This window comes from Elephas maximus, chromosome 7 (genome assembly GCF_024166365.1).
Source record: "Elephas maximus indicus isolate mEleMax1 chromosome 7, mEleMax1 primary haplotype, whole genome shotgun sequence".
Lineage (NCBI taxonomy): Eukaryota > Metazoa > Chordata > Mammalia > Proboscidea > Elephantidae > Elephas > Elephas maximus.
This window is the reverse complement of record NC_064825.1, coordinates 69,351,135-69,365,562: the sequence shown is the minus strand read 5'-3', so window position 1 is coordinate 69,365,562 and position 14,428 is coordinate 69,351,135. Positions and strand designations below refer to the sequence as shown.

At 44.0% G+C, this 14,428-nt stretch overlaps 1 protein-coding gene and 1 long non-coding RNA gene across 3 annotated transcripts in view; one reads left to right on the top strand and one right to left on the bottom strand.

The window, feature by feature from the left end:
- The window catches only part of LOC126079464 (uncharacterized), a 79,852-nt gene extending 69,247 nt beyond the window's left edge, over window positions 1-10,605 (top strand). The window contains exons 2-3 of the long non-coding RNA XR_007518215.1: window positions 5,819-5,957; window positions 6,735-10,605. This is a non-coding gene — a long non-coding RNA (uncharacterized LOC126079464). The remainder of the gene's footprint in view (window positions 1-5,818; window positions 5,958-6,734) is intronic.
- SPON1 (spondin 1) overlaps window positions 1-14,428 on the bottom strand; it is a 353,087-nt gene that overhangs the window by 254,562 nt on the left and 84,097 nt on the right. The window lies entirely within an intron of this gene.

Sequence of the window (14,428 nt, the reverse complement as noted above, 5' to 3'; positions counted from 1 at the left end):
GTCATGATAATACTTTACTTTGTCTTCTTGAGATGCCATTTGAAATATCGCTTTAGCTCCTTTAATTATGCAACTCCCTAGACTTGCTTCTGACTGTGGACTTTGTTTTCCTAGATGGTTTTTAATAGCCTTGATAATAGCTAGCATTTTTTAGTACCCTTTTAGTTGGGGACTTTACATACATTGTTTTCTTTCCCCCAAACTCTGAGAAATAAGTATTAACAAGCATCATCTTGGGGAAGCCACTGTGACACAGATGGATTAAATAACTTGCCCAAAGTCCCACAGGGATAGAGCCAGGGCTAAGATTAGCCCTAGCTGGATCTAATACCTATACTTGTTTCCCTATTGCAGTTCTTGCTGGTAGTGTCATCTCCCCTTGTGTTAGATAAGAAGTTTCATTTCTAACCAAGCCTAGTCCCACACTGGACTGGCCCGCAATGCTTAAATACCCACTTCCAACACAAACAGACACATCCTTGCTAAATGAAAATATTACTCTTGTTTGGTACTTTGATCCTTTGTTGGTGTTAGGGTAGATTTCCAAAAAATCCAACTTGCTTGACTTGCATAGTTGACCAATGAATCTTTAAAATCTTCGCTGGGGTTCTAGCTGACTACACTGAGAAACCATGAATACTGAGAAAGCCAAAAGGAACTAATTAACTAATATTTAATTAATACCTACTATGTTTTTTATGTTTTATGTTTTTTATGTTAAGTATCTGGCACATTAAAAAAAAAAAATTTTTTTTTTATGTGCCAGATGCTTAACATAGTCCATCATTCAGTCCTTGATGGGAATAATTATTCCCATTTTATAGATGACAAAATGAAGTTCAGAGTGACTTGGTCTGAATTCTGACCCAGGGCTGTCCGAAGCCAAAGCCTGTGTGTGCTCTTTCCAAAGATCCAAGAGGGGCTAAAATTAAGACCCCTGGCCAAAGCAGAATGTTTTCCAAGCCACAGAAGCCACCTCAGGTACATATAGTTGTTTATCCACAATTGAACAGAAAGGGTTGTTTCCTCCGATTCAGAGAATGCTTCCAAAGTTGTTTGCTTCTCAGAAAACAATCAACTTCTTCTGACAAGTTTTCGGCGTATCAGAACCTGTTCATGTACTCCCTCCACATCTCCATGTCGCCGTGGTCTAGAATAGACCTTAAAATCCCTACCATCTTATCCCACTGCCGTCGAGTCGATTCCGACTCACAGCGACCCTGTAGGACAGAGTAGAACTGCCCCGTAGAGTTTCCAAGGAGTGCCTGGTGGTTAGTAGCTGTAGCACTTAACCACTACGCCACCAGGGTTTCCCCTACCATCTTAGCCACCATCTAAATGCTGGTCACTTAAAAAGGCTTCACTACTCATTTCAATCTATGATTTTTCTCTGTACACCCAAGACCAGAAAATTAAAACATTATTACAGTGGAAATAGTTGTGTCTGGTAGTAATATTATGGGTGATTTTTATTTCTTTTGTATACATTTTTGTATTTTCTAAAATGATGACACATTGCTTTAAACAAAGACATTTAGATTTTTTAAAGGACCTCATTACAACATTCCATGGATCACATTCCCTTTTTTTATACAAGTTAAAATAAACCTTCTTGAATTAAGTTACCTTAAAAAATTGCAGCTCAAGAAAAATGTTTATAAATAAAAGCAGAACGATATACTAACCCACTCTTTGGAAGAGATTCACTAGCAAGTGCGCAGGCTGCTTTATTCCCTGCAAGTGGAGGGGGAGGTTTGGGGACTTGTGATTGGCTCCCATCCATCCAGATGGAGCTGACCCAGATAGTATCCAAGGTTTAGAGAGGAGCACAAGGTTTAATTTATAGAATACTTGCAATCTATAGTTAAGGCAACTGGTTGGGCACATGGTCATGAACGGGTCCTTTCAAATATTTTCTCAAACTACTTTGTTAGCAATGATTTTAAAGACTTTCAAAACCTTTTCAATTATCACAATCTCAGTCCTGAACCACATGCCATACCCATTTTGTAATCTACACCACAACCCCTGCTTTCCCTTAGGGATCTACTCCTCTCTTATCCTATTTACGGCCTCACTTTTCTTCTCAAACTCGAATAATCAATACTTCCTTCCTAAATCTAATCTTGGCTGCCCTTCTCAACTCTGGTCTGGTTTCTCTCTCCTGATAAGTTGTCTCACCTTTTCTGGCTCGACAGACACAAGTTTCAAGAGATGAACCTGACCCACATCAAGGTCCTGGATGAAGTAGCAAGTGTCCTACCAAGTGGGTACACCATGATAGTGAGACATCCATGAGGATACTTTTCAGAAGTCCATGTAGGGGCATCTGGGACATTTGTCTTCAGGAAGTAGAGCCCCAGACATAGAGATCAGGGCTAATGGTCAAGGTCAGGGCTCCAGTTCCCACATGGGAACTGAGGATAAGTTAGATCATTGGAAGAGGAACTTGGAATGACCCATCATGTGGATACTCCACATTTTACTTAAAAAACTTCATAGTGTTGAAAATTTTCTTGTTTTTAATTGTGGGATATTGTAATCATCCCTTATAGTTAAAATTTCATATCTTTACTTTCTCTGGGAATGAAATTAATGCAGGTTATTACTGAATCTGTCTAGGAAGAGATTTTGAACCACTTCAGTAGAACTTGAGTGAAAATCCAAAGAAAATAATCCCAGACATTAAATCAACTCTTTCTAGTTTCCCATGTGTATTTTTTCAGTCTAAAAGTCATGAAAGGAAAGACAGCTGCTTTGTCTTTTATGAAGGAGCTTTCAATATAGATTTTTAAAAATGAAACAAAGATTTCGCTTAGGTTGCTTTTTAAAATTCAGTTCATTATAGAGACATTCACAAAGGCAGAAAATAAAGGGAAAAAAATACCCTACTGTTTCAACAATTTTGCTTTGTTTCCTTCTAGCATTTTCTCCATTTATACTTTTTACATAAACCAAGTAAAACAAACAGTTGCCATCGAGTTAACTTCAAATCATAGGAACCCTACAGGAAAGAGTAGAAGTGCCCTGCAGGGTTTCCAATGAGTGGCTGGTAGATTCGAACTGGTTAACAGCTGAGCTCTTAACCACTGCGCCACCAGGGTCCCAATTTTTTTTTTTTTTTGTATGTATAATGTTGTGTCTTGTTTTTTCCATTTTCCTAGGAGCCTCAACATTTTCCCAGGTTTTCCTAAACTCATCCGAGACATACTTTGAATGGCTGTGTTGGTTGCATTGCTCAGTGTAGTTTTGAAAATGATTCCCATTCTAGTCTGTAAAGATTTAGGTCCAAATCCTATCCTCTTTCCCTATAGACACCTTCACCTCCTGGCCGCTGCATCCCCTCACCAAAGTTACCAGCATCACTTTCTCTCCTGGGTTATTTGGCACGAGCATCTCTTCTAACAGATTCTTATTTCCATTTTAGTCACTTTCTTCTACCCTTTCTTCTTTATTTTCTCTTTCGCAGGGGTGTGTCTTTTGCCTCCCAGAGCTGAGAAGCGCAAGGGAAACTGGCAAAGGAACAGTGCAGAGATTTTGTGGTTATGAGCATCCTCGGCTCAGGCTCCCCTGGCCCTTCTCATGGTGATCCCACATGTGTCAGAGCAGAGTTTTCAATGGCTGATTTTTCAGAAGTAGATTTCCAGGTCTTTCTTTTGAGATACCTCTGGGCGGACTCAAACCTCCAATCTGATTAAGAGCTGAGTGAGTTAACCATTTGCACCACCCAGAGACCCCCTTATCTGTAACTAAGGGATAATAATAGTACCTACCTCATTGGGCTCCACCAACCCACTGTGGTCAATTCAATTCTGACTCATAGCGACCCGATAGTGCAGAGTAGAAGTGCCCCGTAAGTTTCCAAGGAGCGCCTGGTGGATTCAAACTGCCGACTTCTTAGTTAACAGCCATAGCACTTAGCCACTACGCCACCAGGGTTTCCCTCATTGAGCTAAAGTGTTTAAATGAGTTAATATATAAAAAGCATTTAGAGAGGTTTCTGACACAAAGTATATATTGAATAAATATAATTACTGTCTCTGTTGTTGTTATCCTCATGTAGTGTTCATTTTCAGCAATTCTGGTAAAAAATTCTCCATCTCAATTCATTTCCAGCAACGTTTTAGTGCTCTTTGTAGACTGGTAGCCTGGGCACCAGCCCAGCTGGCCTGCACCTAAGCCAGCTTGGCTTGGGAGCCTGGAGTACAATAGAGAGGCCCCACTGGAACTGGTATGCGCGTGTGCGCACATGCGTGTGTATGTAAGGACCATCGCCTGAGCACATCATCCACAGTGTACCCGTTGGTTAAAGAAAAAGCCTCATCTTCCACGTGAGGGTTGGGAGATGCTGGAAAAGGTTGAGATGGACTTTAGAGGAAGTACCAGGGGTGGGTAGTTCTCAGGGAGGCCCTGGGTAGTGCAAAAAGTTGAGGCACTTTGCTGCCAACCAAAGGGTCGGAGGTTCAAGTCCACTCAGAGGTGCCTCCAAAGAAAGGCCTGGTGATCTGCTTCTGAAAAACCAGCCCTTGAAAACCCTGTGGAGCATAGTTCTGCTCTAGAACACACGGCGTCACCATGAGGCAGAGAGCCGACTCCGTGACAACCGTTTGGGTTTTTTTTCATAGCTTTCAATAAAAAAAGTGATATCTCCTTGAGCAGACACCAGGGAGAGAAGGAAAAGCTCTCCCTATCAGGAGAAGTGTGCCTCTGGAATCCTGAGAGTCGGCACGGGCTTGTGGAGACAGCGTGCACGGGCTTCAGAGTCAGGCACAAACCAGAAACGAACCCCTTGCCACCAGGTTGCTTCCGACTCGTGACAACCCCGTATGTTACCGAGCAGACCTGTGGGGTTTTCTCGGCTGTAATCTCAACGGAAGCAGATTTCCAGGACTTTCTTCCGTAGTACCACTGGACGTGTTCAGACTGCCAACCTTTAGGTTAGTGGCCAAGTGCAAACTGTTTGCACCACCTAGGGACCCAGAGGCAGGCAGACCTGGGTCCGATTTCTGTCTTAATCACTGAATGATCTTGAATAAAGTCATTCCTTTTTACCTCTCTGTACCTCAGTGTCCCTATTTACAAAATGGCTGTATCATGATGATAAATGAAGATGGTCCATGTCCCAGGAGGGCAGCTGAAAGATTTAGGGGCCCCATAACTGGGACTTCCTTTGAGTTCTTAAAGTGACAATCAGAGAATGGAGCCTCGTTTATGATTGACACATACATGCTGAATAACTGAGAAGGTTCTCCCATGCTGAATGTAAAAGCCAGGGACTACCAGGATGCAGAGTCATGGCAATAATATCTAATATTTATTGCTTTTGTATTCTCTGTTCTTGCTAACACTTTCACATTATACCCATTATTTCACATAATCACACCAGTAATCCTGTGCAATAGGAATTATCCCCATTTTACAGATTCAGAGACTGGGGCTAGGAAGTCGGGAGCCTGGGCTCATGTCCTGCAGGACCCTAAAGCTAGGGCTCATAACCCTGGACTTAACTCATTGTTCCTTCACCTTCCACTTGGCACTAGTGTCAGTTTCAACTCAATGCTAGAAAATCACTATGACAAATAGGTTACCACAAATAGAGCCATATAATTAGGGAATGTTATACTAGGTAGTCTCATGCCTAGGAAATAAATCAGCCTTTTAAGTTTTATACTGCAATACAGTTGAAATGTTTAATAATTATTGCCAGAGAATGGTATAATGCAGTACTAAAAATGAGTAATTGAAAAGCCCATCAATGCAGATGAGGCATCTTCTCACTGAATTGCTTTTGAATACTTTACATAATTATTTCATTCAGATTTACGATCAGCTCAGCAAAACGCATGTCTATCCCGCTCTGCATGAAGATGTTGCTCATGAAACCTTTTATTGTTCTAACACCTCCTGAAGGAGCCCTGGTGGTACAATGATTAAAGCACTCTGCTGCTAACTGAAAGGTCAGTGGTTCAAACCCAACAGCCACTCCTCAGGAGAAAAGACCTGGCAATCTGCTCCTATAAGGATTACAGCCTAGGAAACCCTGTGGGGTAGTTCTGCTCTGTCCTATAGGGTCGCTATGAGTTGGGAGTGACTTGATGGCACACAACAACACCTCCTGGGTAGTGTAAATGGTTAAGCACTTGGCTAGCTGAAAAGTTGGTGGTTCAAACCCACCCAAAGGAGTCTCGGAAGAAAGGGCTGGCAGTTTGGTTCCGAAAGGTCACAGCTTTGAAAACCCAGTGGAGCACAGTTCTACCCTGCACACGTGGGATCGCCATGAGTTGGACAACTAAGAGCAACACCTCTTGGGATGGCCAGATGAGCGTCTCCTACACACTAATCCTAATGGGGTTTTCAATGGTTGTGGCGCAGTGGTTAAGCATTCGGCTGCCAACCAAAAGGCCAATGGTTCGAACCCACCAGCCACTCCATGGGAGAAAGACATGGTGGTCTGCTTGGGTAAAGATTTGCAGCCTTGGGAACCCTATGAGGTAGTTCTAATGTGTCCTATAGGGTTGCTAGGAGTCAGAATGGACTTGATGACAGTGGGTTTGTTTTTTTTTTTGGGGGGGCGCGGGAGGGAGGTAGGAAAGGAAAAAGTTAGAAGTGAAAAGCCAGTTTGCTGAGGACCCTCCACCTCCCAGCCACTGTGTTGGGAGTATACAGGTGTTAACTATGTTGGCTCATTTAAAATTCATAACAGTTCTGAGAGCAGACTGTTTTCTTTCTCACAGCAGAAACTGAGGCTGAGAGAAGTGGAGTCACCTGATCAAAGTCAAGAGGCTTATCGTGGACTCACGCCCAGGCAGTCTGGCTCCAAACCAGCAGCTTTCCACTCCCTCACAAAGCCTCCAGAAAGACCCAGTGTGCACGGATAGTATGGTAGATTTTTAGAAAGAGGGATCTGGCAAGGTCAGACTCAGAAGAAAATTGGTCCCAGCTTTCTGGCTCTTTAAACATCTCAGTTGTTGATCCTGCCTCCTCGTTCCTTCATTTCTTACAATGGCAGCACCTCCTGGCAGAGAGAGATCCAGACCAGTCTCCACGTTCATCCCTTCCCCAGGGATTCAGCCTCCCCAGTCTGCCCAGATGACCCAAGGCTCCGGCTTTATCAGAGACACATGCTTATCATTTTGCCTCTCCCAAGACCCTGCTGAGTGGGAGTTCTTGGCAAATTCAGTTCACTGGCAAGTGTCGACAGATGGCTGCCTGGATGAGACCGCAACCTTTGTTTCTGGTCTCACCCATATGTCAAAGTGGCCCAAAATGGGGAAAAGTAGAAGGGGGGGAGGAGAAAAAGGATGGGGCTACCCCTAATATCAGTTTCCTCACAGGCAGGAAATACAATATAACCCTTCTTTTACATTGCTTTTAAAACCAGTTGCTGTCGAATCGATTCCAAGTCATGGCAAGTTCATGTGTTTCAGAGTACAACTATGTTCCACGGGGTTTTCGATGGCTGATTTTTCTGAAGTAGATTGCCATTCCTTTCTTCCGAGGCACCTCTAGGAGGATTTGAACAGCCAACCTTTCCGTTAGCAGCCAAGGGTTTAACTGTTTGTGCCACATTTAGAAGATTATAAATAGAAGGGCTCTCCAACTTTCCCCCATCCCAGCATAAGACAATGGCATTTCCAGGAGGACCGACTCAACTGATTTTTCTTTACCAATGCCGGGTCCTTCTGCTTAACCCTGATGTTGGCTGTAATCGCTGATTAAGTCAGCAGACATCAGCATGGAGTCAAATCTGTTTGTGCTTCCTTCCCTGCGCCCACCCCTGGCCTTGAGAGTGAGTTAAGGTTTTGCTGAGGGTTATTTCAGAAGAGGCTTGAACAGGTCATTGAATGTCTTCATTCTCCAGGATATAAAAGTAGTGTTAGATTTCCCTCTCATTTTAGGCTGAAAATGGCAGACTTCACAGACTTATATTTTACTGAATATGGCCCACATCTGTGAACTACTCTAACCCACAAAAACCCGTTACCGATAAGTTGATTCCGACTTCTATTGACCCTATAGGACAGAGTAGAAATGCCCCACAGGGTTTCCAAGGAGCGCCTGGTGGATTCGAACTGCTGACCTTTTGGTTAGCAGCCATAGCTCTTAACCACAATGCCACCAAGGTTTCCTGAACTACTCTAAAAAAAAAAAACCAAAAACCCAGTGCCATCAAGTCGATTCTGACTCATAGCGACCCTATAGGACAGAGTAGAACTGCTCCATAGTTTCCAAGGAATACCTGGAGGATTCGAACTGCCGACCTTTTGGTTAGCAGCTGTAGCACTTAACAACTACTCTATACTCTGGGAAAAAGCCATCCTTTGATTTAATTATATTTTAACACTAAGAATTTCTCTTAAGGAAGTAGATTATGGTAAATCTCAGTGGCTATTTATCAAACACATCCTACGTGGTTGCCAGCAGGTAGGTACTAAGCCCTTGCAAAACAAATCAAATATTGAAGACAATGCTTTTTGTGTCTGAGTGCTTGAAGGTGGAGGGTTGGGGGAAGTATACTGATTAAATCACACAGAAAAGGGGCCGGGCAGTTCCCTCTGCTGCAGTGGGAAAGCTGGCGCTGGGAGCTGTGGGGAGGGGGCGGAGAGCCTGGCACATGCCTTGCTGAGGAGCAGTCCATGTGAGCAGTTCACTGGCTGATGGATGACAGGAGGAAGCTCGTTCAGATCATTACTGGAAGCCAGAGGATCAGCTGTTGTTCTGTCAACATGGTGCATTGGAGAATGGACATTAAGCAGGAGGAGTGTGGCAGAGAAGAAAAAAGGGAGAGAAACAGGCATGGAAACGTTGGGTGGAGTGCTTATCCCTGGCCAGGGACCGGGGTGTTTACATTTGTTTGCATTTGTTAGCACCTTTGACCTCCACAACAATTCTCCGAAGGTCTCCAGTCTTCACAGACACCGTCCCTTCTTCCCTTTGCAGGACTAGCTCCTGCTCAGGGTCTTACATTAAATGTCACATCTTCTGGGAAGCCTTCTGGAAAACCCCGGAGCCTGAGCTGGTTATGTGCTCATACAGCTCTCTCCTGGCCCTCCACTCGCCCAGTCATCATCCCCATCATCCTCTACCTTTGACTCTGTGGGACTTAACCCCACTGAACATTACAGTCACCTGGGGAACATTTAAAAAATGGCGATGCCTGGGCCCCATCCCAGACCAATTAAATCAGAAGGTCTGGGAGTGGGACCAGTGCAGCAGTGACTTTTTTTAAAAGCGCAGGTGATTTTGATGGACTTTTAGGATGAAAACCACACTGAGTCTAGTCTGTCATATCTGAAAGCAGGGGCTGTGTCTACCTGGTATATTTTGCGTTACCGGCATCTAGAACAATGCCCGATGCATCATATACACTTAATATTTGTAGAATGGATAAATGAACTAATACAAATTGAAGGAGTATTATTACTCCCTTTTTAGAGAAAAGAAGCTCTGGTGGCACGGTGGTTAAGCACTCGGCTGCTAACCAAAAGGTCAGCAGTTCGAACCCACCAGCCACTCCACAGGAGAAAGGTGTGGCAGTCTGCTTCCATAAAGATTAGAGCCTTGGAAACCCTATGGGCTTGCTATGAGTTGGAATCAACTCAATGGCAACAGGTTTGTTTTGTTTGTTTGGGTTTTCAGAGAAGAGGAAACTGATTCATAGAGGTTAAATATCTCACCTGTAATGGCAGAGTTACTGTAAGAAGAACTAGAATGTAATTCCACGAGGGCAGGGGCCTTGTCTGTCTTATATCTGTCTCCAGTGTCTAGAGTTTGGTCTGACACATAAGAGGAGCTCAGTATGTACTTATTAAATGAATGACTGTACTCAGGTGTCCGACTTTAAAATCAATCTCTTCCACTACGTCTTACTACCAGCCCTGCCTCGCCCATTATCTGTGTGGTTTGCACCAGGTCACTTCTCTCTGGGCCTCACTTTCCTAAAATGAGAAAGCTGGATGAGATGTTTCTGGAAGATTCCTTCCAGCTCTGATCACAGCAGCCTGCCCTGATACACCTATTTTGTCATTTTTAAGGATGCAAATCCAGCTGTTATGCCAGCCCCTTCCCACACACAAAAACAACCTCTCTCCTTCCAGTCAGCCTGCCTTCCGTACTTCTCTTCCCTCCTTCCCTGCTTTCTGCCCCTCTGTATTCTCTCCCTCCTTAGGCAAGTGTTGCCAGTAGGCAGGTTGGTTGGCAAGAGCCGACCTCCATCTCCTCGTCAGCCCTCCCTCCAAAGGGAAAAAAAAAAAAATAGCTAATAGATGTGGTTATTAACTTACCATCCTCCAAAGTCCAATTCCAAAGAAAAGCATCACTTTGTTGATGTAGTTGTGACACAGAGGAAGATGGGAACTCGTGTATGTTAAATGTCTACTACAGGCTTGGAATTTTATTTATGTTACTGTATTTAAACCTCACCACAGACTGCCTGTCAGTTTTACCGCCAAGATATTTCTCTCCACCTAGAGCACCAACTCTCCATAAACCACTTCAGCAGGCTCCCCCTAGTTTATCTCTCTGCTTCCATACTTAACCCCCGAAATCCCATCACCCCAGAGAAGCCAGAGTGCACATTTAAAATAATAAATCAAATCATGTCAATTCCCTGTTTAAAGACTTCCAATGGCTTCACAATGCATTTAAAGTAAAATCCAAACTTTCTAACAACAGCTCACAATACTCCCCCGATCTGGCCCCTGACAACTTCTCAGACCTCACCTCCTGCTCCTGTCTCATCTACCATACTCCAGCCTCTTAAACATGCGGAGCTCTTTCCACCCCAGAGCCTTCGATGGTTCTAAGACAGGGAAGAGATTGCCCCCAAATCTGCAATTCCCATAAACAAATTAAAGTAACAGGAAATTAAGACAGAGAACAAAGGCCCTGAGATCAGAGGGTGCCAGTCTGAGAAACAGCAAAGAGACTGGTGGTTAGAGGAGAAGCGAGTAAAAGAGAAAGATCGGCAGTTCAAATCCACCAGACAATCCTTGGAAACTCTGTGGAGCAGTTCTACTCTGTCCTATAGGGTTGTTATGAGTCAGAATCGACTCGACAGCAGTGAGTTTGGAAACTCCGGTGGCGTAGTGGTTAAGTGCTATGGATGCTAACCTAAGAGGTCAGCAGTTTGAATCCACTAAGCACTCCTTGGAAACTCTATGGGGCACTTCTACTCTATCCTATAGGGTTGCTATGAGTTGGAATCGACTCAACGGCAGTGGGTTTTTTGGTTTTATTAGGGAGGTAATAGAGCCTTGAGTGTGGAATCTAGAGACTTAGTAAGATAGAGAACAGAGGGGCCCCCAAATCTGCAAACAATGTAACAAGAAATGGGCCAGGGCGCAGAAACAAAGCCATTCCCCAGAACAATGGGGCCAAAACTGAAAAAAAAAAAAAAACGAAACCCAGTGCTGTCAAGTCAATTCCAACTGATACCCACCCTATAGGACAGAGTAGAACTGCCCCATAGGGTTTCCAAGGAGCACCTGGAGGATTCAAACTGCCGACCCTTTGGTTAGCAGCCATAGCACTTAACCACTATGCAACCAGGGTTTCTGAACAATGGGGCAGGGTATCTAAAAATAGCCTGCAAACTTCTCTAAAGTTGCCTTTCAGAAGCAGCTGGAGAAAAGCAGGTCCAGGGACATGCGCAGAACATCCACCTTGTGTGACCTTCCACCAGGGGCAGTGAGGGGCTACAGCCCCAGCCGGGGAACCAAACCCGAGGAGTGAGAGACTGCGCAGGCACAACACCCTGTAATAAGTCCTGCTATGAATCCCAGGGGCCTCCGGGACAGGGGCCATCTTGGGAAGCTGCTGCACAAGCACCTTAGTTAACACATCCCCGCCTGCGTCTGTGAATAAACATGAATCTTTTCCCACCCAAGAACTTTTAAAAACTCGGGCCATCTTTTGTTCTATGAGGTGAGGGTAAGCATTGCTCTAGGCCCTCCTCGTCTCCACTTGCAAGCCTCTTCAATAAAGCTTTGCTCCTGTGGAAAACTATGTGCCTTACCTGCTCATTCTTGACCAGTGAGAAGCAAGAACCTTATTCCAGTAACGAAATGGGCCAGGGAGCAGAAACCAAGCCACTCCCCAGAACGATGGGGCAGGGTGTCAGAAAACAGCCCACGAACTTCTTTAAAGTTGTCTTTCAGAAGCAGCCAAATGAAACCAGCCCCAGGGACACGTGCAGAATACCCACCTGGGACTGCTGTGTGACCTTCCACCAGGGGCAGTGAGGGGCTGCAGCCCTGGCTGGGGAATCGAACTTGGGGAGCGAGAGACTGTGCAGGCATGACACCCCATAATAAGTCCTGCTACAAATCCGAGAGGCCTCCGGGACAGGAGCCATCTTAGAAAGCTGCTGTGAACGCACTGTAGTTAACATCTCTGCCCAGACAGGCCACCTCCTGGAAAACCCCCACCTATACCTATGAATAAACATAAATCCCACCCTCCACCCGCCAAAAAAAAAACCTTTAAAAACACATGCAAATCCTTTGTTCTGTGAGATGGGGTAATCGTTGCCTAGGCCCTCCTGTCTCTGCTTGCAAGCCTCTTCAATAAAGCTTTGCTTGTGTGGAAAACTCTCCGTGCCTTACCTGCTCATTCTTGACCAGTGAGAGGCAAGAACCTTACTTAATTGAAGACATAGGGGTGCCAGCAACAATCCCATTTGGTGTCTCCATCCTACATGATCCCACCCATAGGCTTTAAGGAGTTAAGAAAGAAAGAGTGAGGAACACATTTAGATGTGCTCGATATTTTTGTAGTAGATGTTTTTTTGGCTGGAACAACATGAACCTGCTCTTAGCTTTACTCCTCACCTTCGTTTTCTCAGTGTGCCGCTGCAAGTAGATTAAGCAACTCAAGACATGCAATGGATAAAGCCAAATACATGTGCAAAAATGTGGAGAAGGAGCCAAATACACTGCCTTCTCTTCACCTACTGCAAGATCTCTATAGTTCATCATTGCATTTTCTGGATGGTCAGGGAACAGAAGTTTAACTTTGGGGGAAGGAAGCTAGGGTTTATTGAGCTATGTGCCAGGCCTTATAAACCTAACCCTGTTTATAACATAATAACAAGCCTCTGAAATAGGTATTATGTTTCCCATTTTACAGAGGAAGATATTGAGGCTCAGGGGAGTTAAGTCATTTCCTTAGGAGCACACAGCTTTTTAATAAGCCAAGACTCTACCGAGTCCTATCTGATCCCGAATCTCACTCTCTCACCTCTGCCACACCACATTCCTTTGCTAAGAGCATCTTTTCTTCAGAGTGAAAACGACCTCAGAGTAAACAACCATGTATGGGTAAGTAATGATTAAGATATAAAAATGAGAAAAAGCTGTCCTCCAAAAGTACGCTTGAAGCCTCCATTTACCTGTGCTAATTGTAATATCTTTAACAAGTTCTTAAATATCCATTAAATTGGATCCCCTAAGGATCTGTCCTTGAGAGCTCTGTTGGCTGATATTCTGAATTTCTAAATGTCCTTGAAAATAACCAAATGTGTTTTCTTCCAAAACATCCTATCATACAGATTGGTAACCAATTCAAAATGACCTTCTGCTCCATTAGTGTTTTTCTCCCCTTTTTCTTTTATTTGCTAACACCAGAAGGTCAAACTTCAACAGTGTTTCCTGCTGAGTCCCCACTGGGCTCTTTTTCTGGATGTGAGTTGCCAAGAGAACAATCTTGCTTTCAACAATAGAAACAACAATCAATTCTTGCACAAAAGATTTAAGGACAATGGGAGATGTGGGTGAGTTAATCATGCTTCTGGTCTCTTTGTTCTTTACAAATAAAAGTCAATGGGTGATCAGTGAACTTTAGAAATGCAAGCCACACAACATAATGTAGTTGAATTGTGCTTAACAGAAATAGTTGTTTCTTTTCTTTTTTTTTTTTTTTTTTAGGGATCCAATGAATGTCATCACTAACTGACTTCATTGCTATCAGAAATAGCCACACTGTTCACTCCCTGGAGGAAGGAGCCAGCACCAGGGTAGCACTTGGGATCCTGATTCCATATCCCACTCTGTGGGAACTTGGGAACTCACTTAATCTTTCTGGGCTTTGGTTTTTTCATGTAAATATGACTCGATGGCCTCAAATACCCTGCAGTTCTAAAACATTATAGTTCTGCACCCAGATTCAGCCTGTTTGGGAAGCACTGAACAGAGCCAGGGACTAGTGTTTTGTGGCCTGTTTCTCTTTTTTTCTCCTGTTGTCCACATGCTGGGAAACTGTGGTATTCACACTGATGATGGATACAATCCTCGGACCTTACTGTCTCTGCTCCATTTTTCCATCTCCTTGCTGAAGAGGGCCTAGTTACCAGAACTGCTTTATCTTTGAAATCTTGGTCTATGAAATTACCTTCTAAATAACATGTTCTTAGTTCTCATTCATTCACTCA